The sequence below is a fragment of the Kogia breviceps genome, chromosome 5 (genome assembly GCF_026419965.1).
Source record: "Kogia breviceps isolate mKogBre1 chromosome 5, mKogBre1 haplotype 1, whole genome shotgun sequence".
NCBI lineage: Eukaryota > Metazoa > Chordata > Mammalia > Artiodactyla > Physeteridae > Kogia > Kogia breviceps.
The window spans coordinates 6,046,570-6,066,515 of record NC_081314.1 but is presented as its reverse complement, the minus strand read 5'-3'; the positions used below and the strand labels follow the sequence as shown (position 1 = coordinate 6,066,515).

The 19,946-nt window shown below is 42.8% G+C and overlaps 1 protein-coding gene across 4 annotated transcripts in view; it reads right to left on the bottom strand.

Annotated features, from left to right (window-relative positions):
* Positions 1–1,146: 1,146 nt before the first annotated feature.
* LOC131757030 (ceruloplasmin) overlaps positions 1,147–19,946 on the bottom strand; it is a 124,444-nt gene continuing 105,644 nt past the window's right edge. The window contains exon 21 of one of the 4 annotated variants that reach the window (XR_010840607.1): positions 1,147–1,270. The gene's annotated coding sequence lies outside the window, so the exon portion shown is untranslated. Of the gene's footprint in view, positions 1,271–16,052; positions 16,216–16,712; positions 16,782–19,946 lie in introns of those variants that run through there. The other 3 variants (XR_010840608.1, XR_010840604.1, XR_010840605.1) reach the window with 3 other exon arrangements.

Here is a 19,946-nt window from a genome sequence, read left to right as displayed (position 1 = left end):
ATGAATGAAGTCCAAAGCTAAGCCCCCCAGAGGGTTAGAGAAAGGAGACTGAATTTGAAACCTGAATTTAATTGACTTTAAGTCTTAAGATGACTTAACTACCTGGAAGTGACTAAATTAAGTTACCTCTCTTTAGGCAAACTGAAGGTTTAAGACAAATTAAGTTCAACAAAAAATTATCAAGTTTTGTCCTTGCAAACAGTCAGTAATTGAAATTAATACATGCTATACATCCATATACACACACATCTCAATGAATTAACATCTAGATATTTATAGCAGATACCTCTAGCTGGTTGATAAGGGGATTTACATTTTCTTCTTTTTGCTTACATGAATGTAAAATAGTCTCTGTATTTAAGATGTATTGCTTTTTTGCTGTAAGAAAATAATAAAAGATACAAACTAAATGTGGTAAAGAAATTATAGTTTTTCAATTTCTGCCTTAATTCATTTTAGACTTATAGAAAGGTTGCAAAATTAGTACAAAAAGTTCCCTCATATCTCTTACCCCGTTAACTTTAACATACATACTCACAGTACAATGATCAAAATCAGGAAATTAACACTGGTACAATAATATTTCTGAACCATTTTTAAAAATAAGACAAGGCAGAGGGAATGATAGAAAATAAAATCTTTTGTGACTTAGTTATTTACAACGGAATTTTCTTACACTTAATCAAGACTGCTACAGATTTGGGGGCAGATTCATGGGTAGAACAACAGCTGATGGGGTAGAGGAAGTAATGTAAAACGAGTGCCGAGTAAATTATTAATTAAATAATGTAATGAATATCTAGTGCCTGCCTTGAAGTAAGCATTCAATAAATGCTCTTATTATTATTACTCTTATTGTTGTAATAGAGTTACTATCTAATGAGTCTTCCAGCACCAAACAAGGGAGATAGTTGATTGTGGCTGATTTCCTGGTGCTCAGCAGCAAGTTGTTCCTAAATACCAGAGTAACACTGTTTCCAGAAGCCAGTCGTTTTCCCAGGTGCAAGTCCTTGAAACAGACCGAAATGGTTCATCAAGAACCAGAAGACACTCTGATTCCCAACTCCCACTCTGAGAAATCTGTGGTGTTCCAGATAACAGAGGCCTTTCCCAGGAGATAATTGTTTCCTCCTCCTTTACGGCCTTGGCTCACTTTGTGCTCCTACGTGGCTGAAGACCAGAGTTGCCCAAGAATTAGGCCTGCCTGGGATCTGTCCCCTCCTTTGCCTCGTGCCCAGCATCTTTGTCTCAGCTTCAGGAAAGCACCACTCTGGTCCGTTAAAAAGAAAAACGTAGTCCAAAAATGGTGTCACTCGTGCTAGAAGCCCATGATACCAAACCTAGTTTTAATACCTGATCTAATTGCAGTTTCAGCCTCTCCCAGAAATATCATCTTAATCCACCCATCTGGAATCTTCTGGTCAAGCACCAGTAATCTGTTACTTGGGCCCTCTCAATCCCCCAGAGGAAGAAGAGGCAATCTGCATGATAAAACCCTTGCTGTTCCCTACCCTACCCACCCTACCCCACCCCAAAAAAGAAGATGTCCTGGCCTAAAAATAATCTTTTCTTTTGCTACTAGCTCCCTTGCCACCTCACCCTTCTTCCCACCCCCTCCCCCGCACGTTAAACACCATGCAAACAAAAAAATAAAAGTCCACATCAGACTATAAGTCTTACTGTATAGGATGCTGTTATCCTAGTAGGATTACATAATATATAATTAGCTACCTATTTACGAATATCCCCATTCAAAGAGGAAGGGAAGCATTACGCATATTACTGTTTTAGATTTCTATCCTTGAGGTGGTTGGAAGTCCCAAAACAAACAGAACAAAATTACACATTTTTCTTCATCATCACTGAGGATTAATTATCCCCAAAGGCCTATAATCTAAATCCTCATTTCCTGATTCCCAGACTAGCGTAATGGTTTCCCCAGATTGTACAATTCAATCTAATAATTGAAAATATACACAAAGAGATGAAAAGCACACGAAAATTAAGTTTTTAAAAAATGCCCCCCGAAAAGGAATTAATAAGTGGCATCACACTGCAGACTAAACTTAGCTAGAGACACATAATTGTTTTTCTTAAACTACAGGTATTTGAGAAAGTACTTGTGAAATTAACAGTTTATAAAAATAAGGTAAAAATTTCAAGTGGGAGTAAAGGCTGTTCTCAGGCTGAATCATACATGGGGTAAATTTTCAAGCCGTTTAACTTTGCTTTTTCCCTCATGCTGGCTTCAAAGTTATCCCTGGGGCACAAAATTATTCTCAGTTAAGAACCACTGCCACCTACACATGACTTTAAATTCTATCTGTATGCTGATCACTCCCCAATGTGTATCTCTAGCCCCAGCTTCTTCTATGAGCTCCAGACTCATATGTAACAGACATCTTAAATTTACAAAGCTGGACTCACAAACAGGACTCTACTTTTTTTTTCAGCACAGCAGGCGGCTTGTGGGATCTTAGTTCCCCCCGAGCAGGGATTGAACCCAGGCCTTCAGCAGTGAGAGCACAGAGTCCTAACCACTAGTCCGCCAGGGAATTCCCTGAAACAGGACTATGAATTCCACCTCTCCCCTTCCTCAACGTGCTTATTCTTCTGGTTTCCCCCATTTCGGTAAAAAGCATGTAAAAAAACGTAGTCATCCTTGAATCTTCTCTTGCTCTCACACCACACATTTTATCCCTCCTATTAGATCTATCTCCAAACTATAACACAAATGTACCTAATTCTCTCTTATCGGGCTTCCCTGGTGGCGCAGTGGTTGAGAGTCCGCCTGCCGATGCCGGGGACGCGGGTGCGTGCCCCGGTCCGGGAGGATCCCACGTGCCGTGGAGCAACTAAGCCCGTGAGCCACGGCCGCTGCGCCTGCGCGTCCGGAGCCTGTGCTCCGCAACGGGAGAGGCCACAGCAGTGAGAGGCCCGCATACAGCAAAAAAAAAAAAAAAAAAAAAGAAAGAAGGGCTACACTTAGCCTATTCAAAAAATATTAAGTCAGAGGCATAATGGATGGTTAAAGTATGATTCTTCTAGGATTTGTCAAAATTAGAGAGGTCTCTTCTCTCCAGGTGAGAACATATCTTAATTTCCCCATCAGGCCTCTCTATTTTATTGCATTAGCTAAGACAGCACTGAATACTGTTTGTATTCAATTTTTCCTTTAGTAATTTGAAAAATATTTATTGGTCACCTCCTATGTGACAGGGCCTTCTACTAGACACTGGAGGTGTTAAGTAACTGACGATCTAGTTTATGTGTGGAAGTCACTGTACTGTCACACTGATTCAATTCCCATCTGCTTGTCACAGGAAAATAGACTGGGCTGCCCTATTGATCAGTCATTGGGAAGAAGAACAGTTTAGAAGAATAAACGTCCTGGGGCCATAAGGGACTCCCAAGTGTTAGCTATATGGGAGGTTCTGCTGAATGAAACCCCCCTCTCTCGCCATTGCCCACTGCAGCCTCTGTCTGTCCTTTCCCTGACACCGCCAATACTTGTAAGGAAGCAGCTTGGAGCCCTGGATAGGTCTGAGAAACAGTAACAAAGGCCGCCTCTACTTGGTAAGATTTCTCCAGGTGTGGAAATCCCTCAGGAACTTCAAAACCTCATACAGCTGGGAGCTGAGGCTCTCGGGCTTTGGTCGGATCCCAGGGAGAGGACTGGGGTTGGCGGCGTGAACACAGCCTGAAGGGGTTAGTGCGCCACGGCTGGCCGGGAGGGAGTCCGGGAAAGTCTGGAGCTGCCGAAGAGGCAAGAGACTTTTCTTGCCTCTTTGTTTCCTGGTGCGCGAGGAGAGGGGATTAAGTGCGCCGCCTAAAGGAGCTCCACGGGCATGAGCCGCAGCTATCAGTGCGGACACCAGAGACGGTTACGAGACGCTAAGGCTGCTGCAGCCACCAAGAAACCTGTGTGCGAGCACAGGTCACTCTCCACACCTCCCCTCTCGGGAGCCTGTGCAGCCCGCCGCTGCCAGGGCCCCGGGATCCAGTGACAACATCCCTGGGACAATGCACGGCGCACCTCGGGTTGGTGCAACGTCACGCTGGCCTCTGCCGCCGCAGGCTCGCCCCGCATCTGCGCCCCTCCCTCCCCGCGGTCTGAGTGAGCCAGAGCCCCCCAATCAGCTGCTCCTTTAACCCCGTCCTGTCTGAGCGAAGGGCAGACGCCCTCGGGCGACCTACGCGCAGAGGTGGGGCCAAGTCCAAAGCTGAACCCCAGGAGCTGTGCGGACAAAGAAGAGAAAGGAAATCTCTCCCTGCAGCCTCAGGAGCAGCGGATTAAAGCTCCACCATGAACTTGAAGTGCCCTGCATCTGTGGAATACCTGAATAGACAGCGAATCATCCCAAGTTAAGGAGGTGGACTTTGGGAACAAGATATATTATCTTTTTCCCCTTTTTCTCTTTTTGTGAGTGTGTATGTGTGTGCTGCTGTGTGAGATTTTGTCTGTATAGCTTTGCTTTCACCATTTGTCCTAGGGTTCTGACCAAACCGTTTTTTTTTCTCTTTTTACTTTTTAAAATTTTTCTTCTTAATAATTATTTTTTATTTTAATAACTTTATTTTATCCTACTTTATTTTATCTTCTTTCTTTCTTCCTTCCTTTCTTCCTTTCTCCCTTCCTTCCTTCCTTTCTTTCCTTTCTATTTTTTCTCCCTTTTATTCTGAGCCGTGTGGATTAAAAGCTCTAGGTGTTCCAGCCAGGCATCAGGGCTGTGTCTCTGAGGTGGAAAAACCAACTTCAGGACACTGGTCCACAAGAGACCTCCCAGCTCCACATAGTATCAAACGGCAAAAATCTCCCAGAGATCTCCTTCTCAACACCAAGACCCAGCTCCACACAACGACCAGCAAACTACAGTGCTCGACACCCTATGCCCAAAAACTAGCAAGACAGGACCACAGCCCAATCCATTAGCAGAGAGGCTGCCTAAAATCATAATAAGGCTACAGACACCCCAAAACACACCACCAGACGTGGGCCTGCCCACCAGAAAGACAAGATCCAGCCTCATCCACCAGAACACAGGCACTAGTCCCCCCAACCAGGAAACCTGCTCAACCCACTGAACCAACCTTAGCCACTGGGGACAGCCACCAAAAACAACAGGAACTACAAACCTGCAGCCTGCAAAAAGAAGACCCCAAACACAGTAAGATAAGCAAAATGAAAAGACAGAAAAACACATAGCAGATGAAGGAGCAAGGTAAGAACCCACCAGACCTAACAAATGAAGAGGAAATAAGCAGTCTACCTAAAAAGAATTCAGAATAATGATAGTAAAGATGATCCAAAATCTTGGAAATAGAATAGAGAAAATGCAAGAAACATTTAACAAGGACCTAGAAGAACTAAACAGAAAGCAAGCAATGATGAACAACACAATAAATGAAATTCAAAATACTCTAGATGGGATCAATAGCAGAATAACTGAGGCAGAAGATTAGATAAGTGACCTGGAAGATAAAATAGTGGAAATAACTACTGCAGAGCAGAAGAAAGAAAAAAGAATGAAAAGAACTGAGGACAGTCTCAGAGACCTCTGGGACAACATTAAATGCACCAACATTCGAATTATAGGGGTCCCAGAAGAAGAAGAGAAAAAGAAAGAGACTGAGAAAATATTTGAAGAGATTATAGTTGAAAACTTCCCTAATATAGGAAAGGAAATAATCAATCAAGTCCAGGAAGCACAGAGAGTCCCATACAGGATAAATCCAAGGAGAAACACGCCAAGACACATATTAAGCAAACTATCAAAAATTAAATACAAAGAAAACATATTAAAAGCAGCAAGGGATAAATAACACACAAGGGAATCCCCATAAGGTTAACAGCTGATCTTTCAGCAGAAACTCTGCAATCCAGAAGGGAGTGACAAGACATATTTTAAGTGATGAAGGAGAAAAACCTACAACCAAGATTTTTCTACCCAGCAGGGATCTCATTCAGATTTGATGGAGAAATTAGAACCTTTACAGACAAGCAAAAGCTGAGAGAGTTCAGCACCACCAAACCAGCTTTACAACAAATGCTACAGCAACTTCTCTAGGCAAGAAACACAAGAGAAGGAAAAGACCTACAAGAACAAACTTGAAACAATTAAGTAAATGGTAATAGGAACATACATATCAATAATTACCTTAAATGTAAATGGATTAAATGCTCCCACCAAAAAACAAAGATTGGCTGAATGGATACAAAAACAAGACCCATATATATGCTGTCTACAAGAGACCCACTTCAGACCTAGGGACACTTACAGACTGAAAGTGAGGGGATGGAAAAAGATATTCCATGCAAATGGAAATCAGAAGAAAGCTGGAGTAGCAATTCTCATATCAGACAAAATAGACTTTAAAATAAAGACTATTACAAGAGACAAAGATGGACAGTACATAATGATCAAGGGATCGATCCATGAAGAAGATATAACAATTGTAAATATTTATGCACCCAACATAGGAGCACCTCAATACATAAGGCAAATACTAACAGCCATAAAAGGGGAAATTGACAGTAACACAATCATAGTAGGGGACTTTAACACTCCACTTTCACCAATGGACAGATCATCCAAAATGAAAATAAATAAGGAAACACAAGTTTTAAATGATACATTAAACAAGATGTACTTAATTGGTATTTATAGGACATTCCATCCCAAAACAACAGAATACACATTTTTCTCAAGTGGTCATGGAACATTCTCCAGGATAGATCATATCTTGGGTCACAAATCTAGCCTTGGTAAATTTAAGAAAATTGAAATCGTATCAAGTATCTTTTCCGACCACAACACTATGAGACTATATCTCAATTACAGGGAAAGATCTGTAAAAAATACAAACACATGGAGACTAAACAATACACTACTTAATACCGAAGTGATCACTGAAGAAATCAAAGAGGAAATCAAAAAATACCTACGAACAAATGACAATGGAGACACAATGAACTAAAACCTATGGGATCCAGCAAAAGCAGTTCTAAGAGGGAAGTTTATGGCAATACAATCCTACGTTAAGAAACAGGAAACATCTAGAATAAACAACCCCTAAACTTACACCTAAAGCAATTAGAGAAAGAACAAAAAAACCCCAAATTTAGCAGAAGGAAAGAAATCATAAAGATCAGATCAGAAATAAATGAAAAAGAAATGAAGGAAATGATAGCAAAGATCAATAAAACTAAAAGCTGGCTCTTTAAGAAGATAAACAAAATTGATAAACCATTAGTCAGACTCATCAAGAAAAAAAGGGAGAAGACTCAAATCAATAGAATTATAAATGAAAAAGGAGAAGTAACAACAGACACTGAGGACATACAAAAGATTATGAGAGATTTTACAAGCAATTCTATGCCAATAAAATGGACAACCTGGAAGAAATGGACAAATTCTTAGAAATGCACAACCTGCTGAGACTGGACCAGGAAGACATAGAAAATATGAACAGACCAATCACAAGCACTGATATGAAACTGTGATTAAAAATCTTCCAACACACAAAAGCCCAGGACCAGATGGCTTCACAGGTGAATTCTATCAAACATTTAGAGAAGAGCTAACACCTATCCTTCTGAAACTCTTCCAAAAGATAGCAGAGGGAGGAACACTCCCACACTCATTCGATGAGGCCACCATCACCCTGATACCAAAACCAGACAAAGACGTCACAAAGAAAGAAAACTATAGGCCAATATCACTGATGAACATAGATGCAAAAATCCTCAACAAAATACTAGCAAACAGAATCCAAGAGCACATTAAAAGGATCATACACCATGATCAAGTGGGGTTTATGCCAGGAAGGCAAGGATTCTTCAATATATGCAAATCAATCAACGTAATACACCATATCAACAAACTGAAGGAGAAAAACCATATGATCATCTCAATAGATGCAGAGAAAACTTTTGACAAAATTCAACACCAATTTATAATAAAACCCCTGCAGAAAGTAGGCATAGAGGGAACTTTCCTCAACATAATAAAGGCCATATATGACAAACCCACAGCCAACATTGTCCTCAATGGTGAAAAACTGAAACAATTTCCACTAAGATCAGGAACAAAACAAGGTTGCCCACTCTCACCACTCTTATTCAACCTAGTTTTGAAAGTTCTAGCCACAGCAATCAGAGAAAATAAAGAAATAAAAGGAATCCAAATCGGAAAAGAAGTAAAGCTGTCACTGTTTGCAGATGACATGATACTATACATAGAGACTCCTAAAGATGCTACCAGAAAACTGCTAGAGCTAATCAATGAATTTGGTAAAGTAGCAGGATACAAAATTAATGCACAGAAATCTCTGGCATTCTTATACACTAATGATGAAAAATCTGAGAGTGAAATTAAGAAAACACTACCATTTACCATTGCAACAAAAAGAATAAAGTATCTAGGAATAAACATACCTAAGGAGACAAAAGACCTGTATGCAGAAAATTATAAGACACTGATGAAAGAAATTAAAGATGATACAAATAGATGGAGATATATACCATGTTCTTGGGTTGGAAGAATCAACATTGTGAAAATGACTCTACTACCCAAACAGTCTACAGATTCAATGCAATCCCTATCAAACTACCACTGGCATCTTTTACAGAACTAGAACAAAAAATTTCACAATTTGTATGGGAACAGAAAAGACTCCGAATAGCCAAAGCAATCCTGAGAACAAAAAATGGAGCTGGAGGAATCAGGCTCCCTGACTTCAGACTCTACTACAAAGCTACAGTATTCAAGACAGTACGGTACTGGCACAAAAAGAGAAATATAGATCAATGGAACAGGATAGAAAGCCCAGAGATAAACCCACACACATATGGTCACCTTATCTTTGATAAAGGAGGCAAGGATATACAGTGGAGAAAAGACAGCCTCTTCAATAAGTGGTGCTGGGAAAACTGGACAGGCACATGTAAAAGCATGAAATTAGAACAGTCCCTAACACCATACACAAAAATAAACTCAAAATGGGTTAAAGACCTAAATGTAAGGCCAGACACTATCAAACTCTTAGAGGAAAACATAGGCAGAACACTCTATGACATAAATCACAGCAAGATCTTTTTTGACCCACCTCCTAGAGAAATGGAAATAAAAACAAAAATAAACAAATGGGACCTAATGAAACAAAACCAAAAGACAACCCTCCGAATGGGAGAAAATATTTGCAAATGAAGCAACTGACAAAGGATTAATCTCCAAAATTTATAAGCAACTCATGCAGCTCAATAACAAAAAAACAAACAACCCAATCCAAAAATGGGCAGAAGACCTAAATAGACATTTCTCCAAAGAAGATATACAGATTGCAAACAAACACATGAAAGAATGATCAACATAATTAATCATTAGAGAAATGCAAATCAAAACTACAATGTGATATCATCTCACACCGGTCAGAATGGCCATCATCAAAAAATCTAGAAACAATAAATGCTGGAGAGGGTGTGGAGAAAAGGGAACCCTCTTGCACTGCTGGTGGGAATGTAAATTGATACAGCCACTATGGAGAACAGTATGGAGGTTCCTTAAAAAACTACAAATAGAACTACCACATGAGCCAGCAATCCCACTACTGGGCATATACCCTGAGAAAACCATAATTCAAAAAGAGTCATGTACCAAAATGTTCATTGCAGCTCTATTTACAATAGCCAGGACATGCAAGCAACCTAAGTGTCCATCGACAGATGAATGGATCAAGAAGATGTGGCACATATACATGTGGCATTACTCAGCCATAAAAAGAAATGAAACTGAGTTATTTGTAGTGAGGTGGATGGACCTGGAGTCTGTCATACAGAGTGAAGTAAGTCAGAAGGAGAAAAACAAATACCGTATGCTAACACATATATATGGAATCTAAGAAAAAAAATGTCATGAAGAGACTAGGGGTAGGACAGGAACAAAACACAGACCTACTAGAGCATGAATTTAAGGATGTGGGGAGGGGGAAGTGTAAGCTGTGACAAATTGAGAGAGTGACATGGACATATGTACACTACCAAAGGTAAAATAGCTAGCTAGTGGGAAGCAGCCGCATAGCACAGGGAGATCAGCTCGGTGGTGTGTGACCACCTAGAGGGGTGGGATAGGGAGGGTGGGAGGGAGGGTGATGCAACAGGGAGGGGATATGGGAACATATGTATGTGTATAACTGATTCACTTTGTTGTAAAGCAGAAACTAACACACCATTGTAAAGCAATTATACTCCAATAAAGATGTAAAAAAAAAACAACGACAACAAAACCTCGTACAATCCCCAGAGAAAAACCATCCCTCTACCACCATCTCCTCCAAGCCAATAGGCTAAGATTTGCCCTGCTGTAGGCCCCCTTCAGTTACCTCACATCTGGGAACCAGTCCAGAGGGAGATGGAGACTTAGGGCTTCTTCTGAAATGGAAGTTCCCCACTCTCTGCTCAACTTGAGGTCTCCTCTGTACTCTTCTCTACTTCTGATGGGAATAAAACCATTAGCCTAGTTTTCACTTCTCTGTCCCTGTGGGTAAATTAGGTCCCTTCTATCTTCCTCCTGCCAAGGACCTGTGTTACAAGCCCTGTGGGGCCTCTCCTCAGCCTGGCCAACAAGAATCTGCCTAACAGGGAAGGCCCTTACCTGCCCTGGCTCAGCCTGGCACTGTCTGTGGCCCCAGCCTGCCTCTGGGAGAGCATGAGAAGAAAACAACTTTTTGGTTTCCCTGTCATTTCCCAGTTTGTCCCCCACCTCCACCCCAAACATGTATGCTGACAGTTCTGTGGTTAGATGGAAGCTATATTTGTTAACTTCTTCACCATAACCTCCATCTGGTGAAATCAACACAAATAAATCCTGCTCTCCCACATCCCCACCTCACCACCATACTTGCATATCCAAATCTTGAAAGATGTGTTATCTCAATCCTTCTTTCCACTTCTCCTTAAACTGTCATACTGGGTTCCTCTCTTCCAAGGAGGCATCTCTTATCTCCAGGTGCCATCATCCATGAACAGATACACTAGAAATCCTTTAGTATGTAAGAGTCATGTTTAAAATGTCACATCCTCCTTACAAAGTCACTCCCTAAGCAGTTGCCTTTTGGAAGCTAAACCAAGAGAGGTTAAATGACTTGCTCAAGAGCACATGGTGAGGGACTTCCCAGGTGGTCCAGTGGTTAAGAAGCCACCTTCCAATGCAGGGAACGTGGGTTCAATTCCTGATTGGGGAACTAAGATCCCACATGCCTCAGGGCAACTAAGCCTGTGCGCTGCAGCTACTGAGCCTGCGTGCTCTGGAGCCTGCACCACAACCAGAGAGAAGGCCATGCCCTGCAGCAAAAGATCCCACAGGCTGCAACAAAAATCCTGAGTGCCACAACTGAGACCCTATGCAGCCAAATAAATTTAAAAAAAAAGAGAGAGAGAGAGAAGCACATGAGGATAAAGCCAAGTTTCTAAAAAAAAAAAAAAAAAAAAAACCAGCACATGGTGAAAAGGAACAGACCCTGCTGTGTGTAAGGGGAGCAGTGAGGAGCTTAGATCCCAGAAAGGGACATAAGTTTGATTTTTTGTGTCCTCCCTGTTTAACACAACATGTGCCTTTGTGTAAATGTTATGTCTGTTTATCGGGAAAATTGCGAGTCCAAATGCACGTGTTGTACAAATGGCTAGGAATCTCCTCTTTAAGTTTACGTTTACAATGAGATTACTTATAAATAAGAACATCTTTGTATAAGAATGTTCGGGTACACGTGTGTGAATTTCCCTATCATGAAACTGGCACCTTGATACCCCATGACGGCCCAAAGGAATCCATCATCCCCCATACATCAATAACCATTCTTTTTCTAGCCCATCTCCTACATATATCTCATTGCCAAAATATCATCTATCTATCTCCATTGCTCCTACTCTAGCCCAGACCATTACCATGTCTTCCCACGAATTCCTGACTCCAACTTCAACCCCTCCAACTGGCTTCACAGTGGTGCCCCGTTTTTCTAATATCCGATTCAGACCAGGTAAGGTCTCTGACTATAGCTCTAATGTCTCCACGCGGCCCTGGGGATAACAGTCACGTTGCTCAATTCCGCTTTAGGCGGTCCTTCTCCCCCGCCCCCCTCCCCTTACCTTCATCTCTCTCCCTACAAAATGGTGACGTTCTGTTGATCACTTCCGCTCTGTTCTTTGGCCCTGTGGGCGATTCCTCCACCAGGGACCTTGGCCCTGGCTGTAACGGAGCAGGACCCTATGGGGCTTTCCTGGGACAGGCCTTCCCCTGTATCCTCTGCTGTGGCTCCTCTCTGAAAGGCCTAGATAATAGTATTGGATGCACATTTCCTGAGTGGTTTTGCAGATGTGAAACCCCACCACCGCCACCGAATGGAAGAACTACTGGATGAGGGCTTCCCTGGTGGCGCAGTGGTTGAGAGTCTGCCTGCCGATGCAGGGGACGCGGGTTCGAGCCCCGGTCCGGGAGGATCCCCCGTGCCGCGGAGCGGCTGAGCCCGTGAGCCATGGCCACTGAGGCTGCGCGTCTGGAGCCTGTGCTCTGCAACAGGAGAGGCCACAACAGTGAGGGGCCCGCGTGCCGCAAAAAAAAACACAAAAAACAAAAAACAAAAAAACTACTGGATGACCAAGAGCACAGATCCCCAGGCCTCCTGGAGCCTAAGGACTGATAATGTTAACCCCTGAGACACCACCCTGCTGCCTCACCATCAGCCAATCAGAGAACTGTGCACAAGCCGATCACGTGCCCTGCGACCACCCACCCCTCTCCTGGCCTTTAAAATGCTTTGCCGAAACCCTTCAGGGAGGCTTTTCAGGGCCTGAGCCACCTCTCCTCCTTGCCTGGCCTTGCAATAAACCTTTCTCTGCTCCACACTACGACGTTTCAATTTGTTTGGCCTCACCGTGCGTAGGCCACACGAACTTGTGTTAATATGGCCACATGCCTTGCCGAGTTCTTGCCTATCGGGCCTTCAGGTTTCAGGTAGAACCTCAATCCTTCAAGGAAACCTTCCCCACCCACATGCTTCCCCCCAACGCAGCCATTAAGACGCGTGCTCTTTGACTTACACGGTTTCGTCAGTTTGCCTGTTAGCTCTTTCCAGACTGTGAGCTTTGGAAGGACTAAATCCTATCCTGTAGGAAAGTCACATACCGCCTCCGTTAAGAGGCAGAGGGAGGAGCAAGAGCCGCGCATGCCCACTGGCTTGCCTTCAGGCTGCACCAATCCAAGCCTCAGCGGATGACCTCACTGCCTACAGCCAGCGAGATTAAGCAGCAGGCTCCAAAAGGCAGTGACTCGCAGAAGTTGGGCAGGCTATCCAGAGCCCGAAAACTACTGTTCCCAGAACCCTCTGGGAGTGCATCTTCTTCATCCGGAGCTATATTTCCCAGAATTCCCCGCAGGGTTTCGCTCAGAATTGAAAGTTCATTAGGTCATGGTGTATAAGAAGGTCCGGGAAGCGGAGATGGGAGAGGGAGTACAAGAGGTGGGTATTGCCACAGCTGCGCCCGAAGCTGCCTAGTGCCTGGCGGAGGGCTGGGTAGAAGACCTGCGGATTTTCTCCAGCTCACGCTGGCCTGAAAGGTTTTCTTGGTTCCCAAGGGTCCCAGTGCCCTGGGTATCATGCCTTGGTGGCCACTGGGTGTCTGTTGCAGAAGGAGAGGTAGAAGCAGTGGCGCTGCTGGCTGTTCTCAGTCTCCAAGGAAGCTACCTGAATGAGGCCCCAGATTCCCCTTCTCCCTTGCTCTTCAGTCACAAATTCCACTCCTTTTCTGGTTCAGGGACTCAACTCTGCCGGTGTGGGTGCAAGGATCCACCCTACTCCCACCCTCCAGTCCCTAAATCTTCAAACTCAACTGATATACTAGCTTCTTCCTTCAGATGCTACGACCCCATACTTTGCCCTTGTACTTACCTCGGCATCACTCCATATTACCTCATAGTGAGAATGTCACACCTCTAGGGTTTCATTAGAGCTGGGGCTCTAATGAGAGATTAGATTAGCCAGGCATTTTCAGAAGCCTGCCTGGAGAGGGCAGTTCTGTACTTGGGCCTCAGTTTCCCCACCTGATATGAAGCCTCTTGGATTCAAGACAGAGAGAATGGGGTGCGTTGAGATGGATGGTCTAGGCAATACCTTACGTTGAGCCTTATTCTCTCCATTTGTAAAATGGCTATCCTTAACCAGAAGGCCCAGTCAGTCAGATTTCCCTTGCCAACAGTGCAACCTTTGTCTTCTACCCCACAGGAGAAATCAAAACTGTAGGGCATAGAGGAGAGAGATCATCCCTCCTCTCCAGGCACTTCTGGCTCAGATCAGTTATGTGACTGTGTTTGGCATTTGCAGGAATCAAGGTCATGCTTAGGCGCTAGAAATAGAACTTGGAAACTATTGATGCACACTGGTCGTGCTCATACTGGGAAGTTGAGAAGATGAGACCACGCTGAGGGAGGATGTCCTTGAGAGGAAGGGGAAGTTGGCGGACCAGTCAAGTTTCAGTTCCACAGCTATCAATGATTCTTGTGTGATCTCGGTCAACTTACTCTCTAGGTCTCAGTTTCCGTTTCTGGATAATATGTGTATGGGGCAGAGGGGCGTGGAGTAGTGGAGAGTGGTCGTTGACACCTTTTCCCTGTGTTAACAGCATTCCCACAGGGACAAAATTAGATTTTTATTTTAGGTTCTCATCACACCACCAGAGGTCACTATTGGCTATTTGTCTGAAAAGCAGTTACGCAGTTCACAATTTGAAGACAGCCCTGGTACTTTCAATAGTTTAATACACATTACTTAGAAAAATGAAACAATGTCCCAGGTAAAGGCTTTGATTTATACAGCACCCTAAACACAAACGGAAAAGGAGTCTGTTAAGACAGTGGTTCCCAAACTTTGTTGCAAATGGAATCTTTAAAAGATCCTGATGCCTGTGAAAAGCTGCTCAACATCACTAATTGAAGAAATGCAAATCAAAACTACAGTGAGGTCAGAATGGCCATCAACAAAATGTCTACAAATCATAAATGCTGGAGAGGGTGTGGAGAAAAGGAAACCCTCCTACACTGTTGGTAGGGATGGAAACTGGTGCAGCCACTATGGAGAACAATATGGAGGTTCCTTAAAAATCTAAAAATAGATGTACCATATGATCCAGCAATCCCACTCCTGAGCATAACCTGGAAAAGATGAAAACTCTAATTCGAAAGATACATGCACCCCAAGCTTCATTGCAGCACTACCTACAATAGCCAAGACACGGAAGCAAGCTAAATGTCCATCAACAGATGCATGGATAAAGAAGATGTGGTACACACACACACACACACACACACACACACACACACAATATAATGAAATATTACCCAGCCATAAAAAGGAATGAAATAATGCCATTTGCAGCAACATGGACGGACCTGGAGATTATCACGCTAAGTGAAGTAAATCAGACAGAGGGAGACAAATATCATATGATATCACTTATATGTGGAATCTAAAATATGATACAAATGAACTTATTTACAAAACAGAAATAGACTCACTGATACAGAAAACAAATTTATGGTTGCCAAAGGAGAAGAGGGGGAGGGATAAGTTTGGAATTTGGGATTAACAGAGACACACTACTATATATAAAATAAACAACAAGGACGTATTGTAGCACAGGGTTGATCAATGAATTGGGCATGGTGTGATTTTGAGAGAAACTCTCCATTTCCGTAGAAGTCATCAAACTGGCCTAAGTACTAAAAGTAGTAAGATTTACTTGAGCAAGAGTTTAAGATCTTTGTATCACCTTATTGTCCAAGTGCCAGCCTCTGAATGCCCTAGATTTGCACATTCTGGGGTCTAAGTGCCAGACCATCAGCGGAGGTGAGGGGTGCCCAGTGAGTCCCTGGCAGTCTTCCAAGATCTCCACAGCTGGAACCCACTTCTGCTTGAGGCCTCTAAAATTCCTATTAATAACAAGGGTTCTATTAAGATAATATGTCTCTAGTTTCAGTTGTGATTATTGCTCTTGCTTTCAGCAAACCCATAAAGAAGAAGAGCGGATGTATATGGCCTCCAGGCTGGCATCTGCTGAGATGTTTGTCTTCTCCGTTGATTTTCCATAGTCGGTCTTCTGCCTGTGACTGCAAGGCTTTTTTCACGTTGTTCCTTTCCTTCCTTCCTTCCTTCCCCTCCGGTCTAGGACTGTGGGAAACCAAAGGGGCTGAGTATGGCCCTCCCCACCTCCCCACTATCCTTGGCTGCCCTGGGGTACACAGGGAGGCATGGGGCTGCTCAGGTCCCATTGTGTGTCTATCCTCACCTCAGTACTGCTTCTGCAGGGCATTTGGCATCTCTGCCTGCCAGCTCTTTATTTTGCTTTTGTTGTTGTTTTCTGGTCCTCACCTCTTGGATTCCTTAAATTAGAGGGTTTTTTTTTAAATTTCATCCTCCCCTGGGCCCCTCTTGTGTGATGGTGGGGAGGCTGGGTTTGGGCAGAGCCAGGACCCCTTCTCAGGGACACATACCTGCTTTTAACTCCTTTACTTCCCTCAAACTCTCCCTCTCTCACCTCAATTTAGCACACTTTGAACAGTCAATGGTTTGGGAGGCAACTGGTCCCACCTGATGGCATAATTTCCCAAATCTTTTTGTCCTATAAATCCGTCTAAACTTTTAAAACTTAAAGGACATGAATTAGATTCTCTGGTTCTGCTCTGTCATCCTTTCCCCTGAGGGTGGTGAGTATAGAATTTCCTGGTTCCTACTGCCTAAATTGGGGGAAAGAGTCTTGGTCACAGAAATATCGTAGAGGGCTTCCCTGGTGGCGCAGTGGTTGGGAGTCCGCCTGCCGATGCAGGGGACACGGGTTCGTGCCCCGGTCCGGGAGGATCCCACGTGCCGCGGAGCGGCTGGGCCCGTGAGCCGTGGCCGCTGCGCCTGCGCGTCCGGAGCCTGCGCTCCGCAACGGGAGAGGCCACAACAGTGAGGCCGGCATACCACAAAAAAAAAAAAAAAAGAAATATCGTAGAAATAGCAGTTACGATACCAACATATAAAAGAATAAAGGAATGTGTGAGCCACCTGCCATGTGCTGAGCACGGTGCTAAATGCTTTAAATGAATTATCCCATTTAATCCTCTCAACAACTCTTTATGGTAGAAAATGAGGAAACTGAAGCAGTGAGAAGTTAAATCACTATGAGACCATAAGGGTCCCATTCAACTGGGTCCAAGCTCATTCATTCACCAAATACTTATCAAGCACCTACTGTATGTCAGGCAATATTCTAGGTGTTGGGAATATAGTTGTGAAGAAGATAAAGTCTCTATTCCCAATTTGCTTCTTTTCTAGTGGAGGAGAAAGACAAAAAGCAAACATGTATGTATAATACATATTATATATATATGTATAATATGATGCTAGATAGTGGTAAAAGGTAAATAAGAATGAGAAAAGTAAGATAGGGTGAGGTGATAATACCAGAAATCTGGGGTGGAGGGTACGTTACATGGACTGTCAGGGAAGTGCTATTAGGAAGGACCTAAAAAGAAGCAAGGCAGTAAGTCATGGGAAGACCTGGGAATAAGTTGTAGGCACGGTGAACAGTAAGTGCTAAGATCCTGAGGTGAGAATGAGTGGGGGATGTTCAGGGAACAGAGAGAGGGTGTCTGTGTGCAGGGTGCAGTGAAAGAGAGTGGTAGGAAGTGGGGCTGAAGAGAGATAATGAGGTTGGACCAATAATGTAGGGTCTTTCAGGCCGAGCTAAGAAATTTTAGTTTTAATCTGAATATCATGGGAAACGATTAAAATGCTTTGAGTATGAAGGTGATACTCTCTCTTTTTAAAAAAATTGAAGTATAGTTGATGTACTATAAGTTACAGGTTTACAGTATAGTGATTCACAATTTTTAAAAGTTATACTCCATTTATAGCTATTATAAAATATTGGCTATATTCCCCCTGCTGTGCAGTATATCCTTGTAGCTTATTTTATACCTAATAGTTTGTACCTCTTAATACCCTACCCCTATATCGCCCCATCATTCTTATTTTAAATGTTTGAAGAAATATTTATGAAGTACCTACTATGTAATTGAGGTTCATACAATGATCTTTACTTTGCCTCGAAGTAGCAGTGTAATTTGGGGTAAGTCTCTTAGCCATTATATGTCTTGGGGTCTGTAAAAGAATTCCACATATTCAAAATATACAATCTGATAAGTTATGACATATGTACACACCCATAAACCCATTACCAAAATCAAGATAATGAACCTATCCATCATTTCCAAAAATTTACTTGTGCTCCTTTGTAATCTCTCCCTCACACCCCTGCCCCCCACTCAGACCCAGGCAACCACTGCTGTCTGTTACTATAGATTAACTTGTATTGTCTGGAATTTCATATAAATAATCATTTATATAAATAATAGTAAGTGCTATTTTTGTCTGGCTTCTTCCACTCAGCCTAATTATTTTGAGATCTATCCACGTTGCTGTATTTATCAAGAGTTCATTCCTTCTCATTGCTGAGTAGTATTTTCACTGTATGGATAAAACAAAATTTGTTTATCCATTTACCTGTTCATGGATATTTGTTTTTGTCCCAGTTTTTGATTGTTACACATAAGGCTGCTATGAAAATGTGTATGCAAGTCTTTTAAAGGGTACACACCTTCAGTTCTCTTGGGTAATCATCTAGGAGTAGAATGGTTGGATCATATGGTAGGTTTACGTTTAACTTTTTAAGAGACTGCCAAACTGTTTCAAAAGTTGTGCCATTTGACATTCACATTGTTGCTCCATATCTTCACCAAAACTTGTTATGATGGGTCTTTTAAATTTTAGTCATTATAATAAATGGTCTCCAATGGTAGTTTTGACTTGCAGTTTTCTAATGACTAATGACATTGAACACATACTGGAATTCTAATACCCAGTGTGATGGTGTCAAAAGGTGGAGCCTTGGGAGGTGATTAGATCATGAGGGTGGAGCCCTCATGAATGAGATTAGTGTGTTTTTGTCTGTTTGTTTGTTTTGTTTTTTGCCACAGGCTCGTGGGATTTTAGTTCCCCAACCAGGGATTGAACTGCGGGCCCTTGGCAATGAGAGTGCAGAGTCCTAACCACTGGACCACCAGAGAATTCCTGAGATTAGTGCTTTTATAAAAGAGATCCCACAGAGTCCCTAGCCCTTTCCAGCAAGTGAGTACAGAGCAAGAAGTAAGCAGTCTGCAGACCTGAAGAGGACCCTCACCCAGCTATTCTATGCACCTTGATCTTGGACTTTCCAGCCTCCAGACTGTGAGAAATTTCTGTTGTTATCAACTGCCCAATTGGTGGTATTTTCTAATTGCAGCCCAAGTGGGTTAAGACAGTGGCCATCTGCAAGCTAAGGAGAGAGACCTTAGGAGAAACCAGAACTGTAGACACCTTGATCTTGGACTTCAAGCCTCCAGAACTGTGAAAATTTTTTTTTGGTTTTTAAGCCATCTATTCTGTGGTATTCTGTTATGACTGCCCTAGCAGACTAACGTAGCCTCCCGTAAGGAAATGATGACATGCCCACCGCTGACCCTGCATTTGTAACAGGAATAGACAGTTCCTGTTTACAGCAATGGACAAACACGGAAACAAGGCACATTCCCCACCTTCCCTTGGCTGGCATGTCTAGTCCCTAAGAATCTTAGATGAGCCAGGTGCAGGTGTTAAGGGAGAAGTGGCTATCTCTAGAAGGGATTGGAGTTCCAGGCTTTGGGCAAATCTCACTTCTTTCTCCAAAATAGACATTTTTAATGTAGATGAAATTACAATAAAATTGTAACTTTAGTCTTGAAGTTTTAATTTAGTACTGAAATTGTCATTTTCAGGCTCGAAGCAGAAAATTAATCAAAAGAGGGTCATACGGCAGGTATGGTATTCATGAGTGTTGT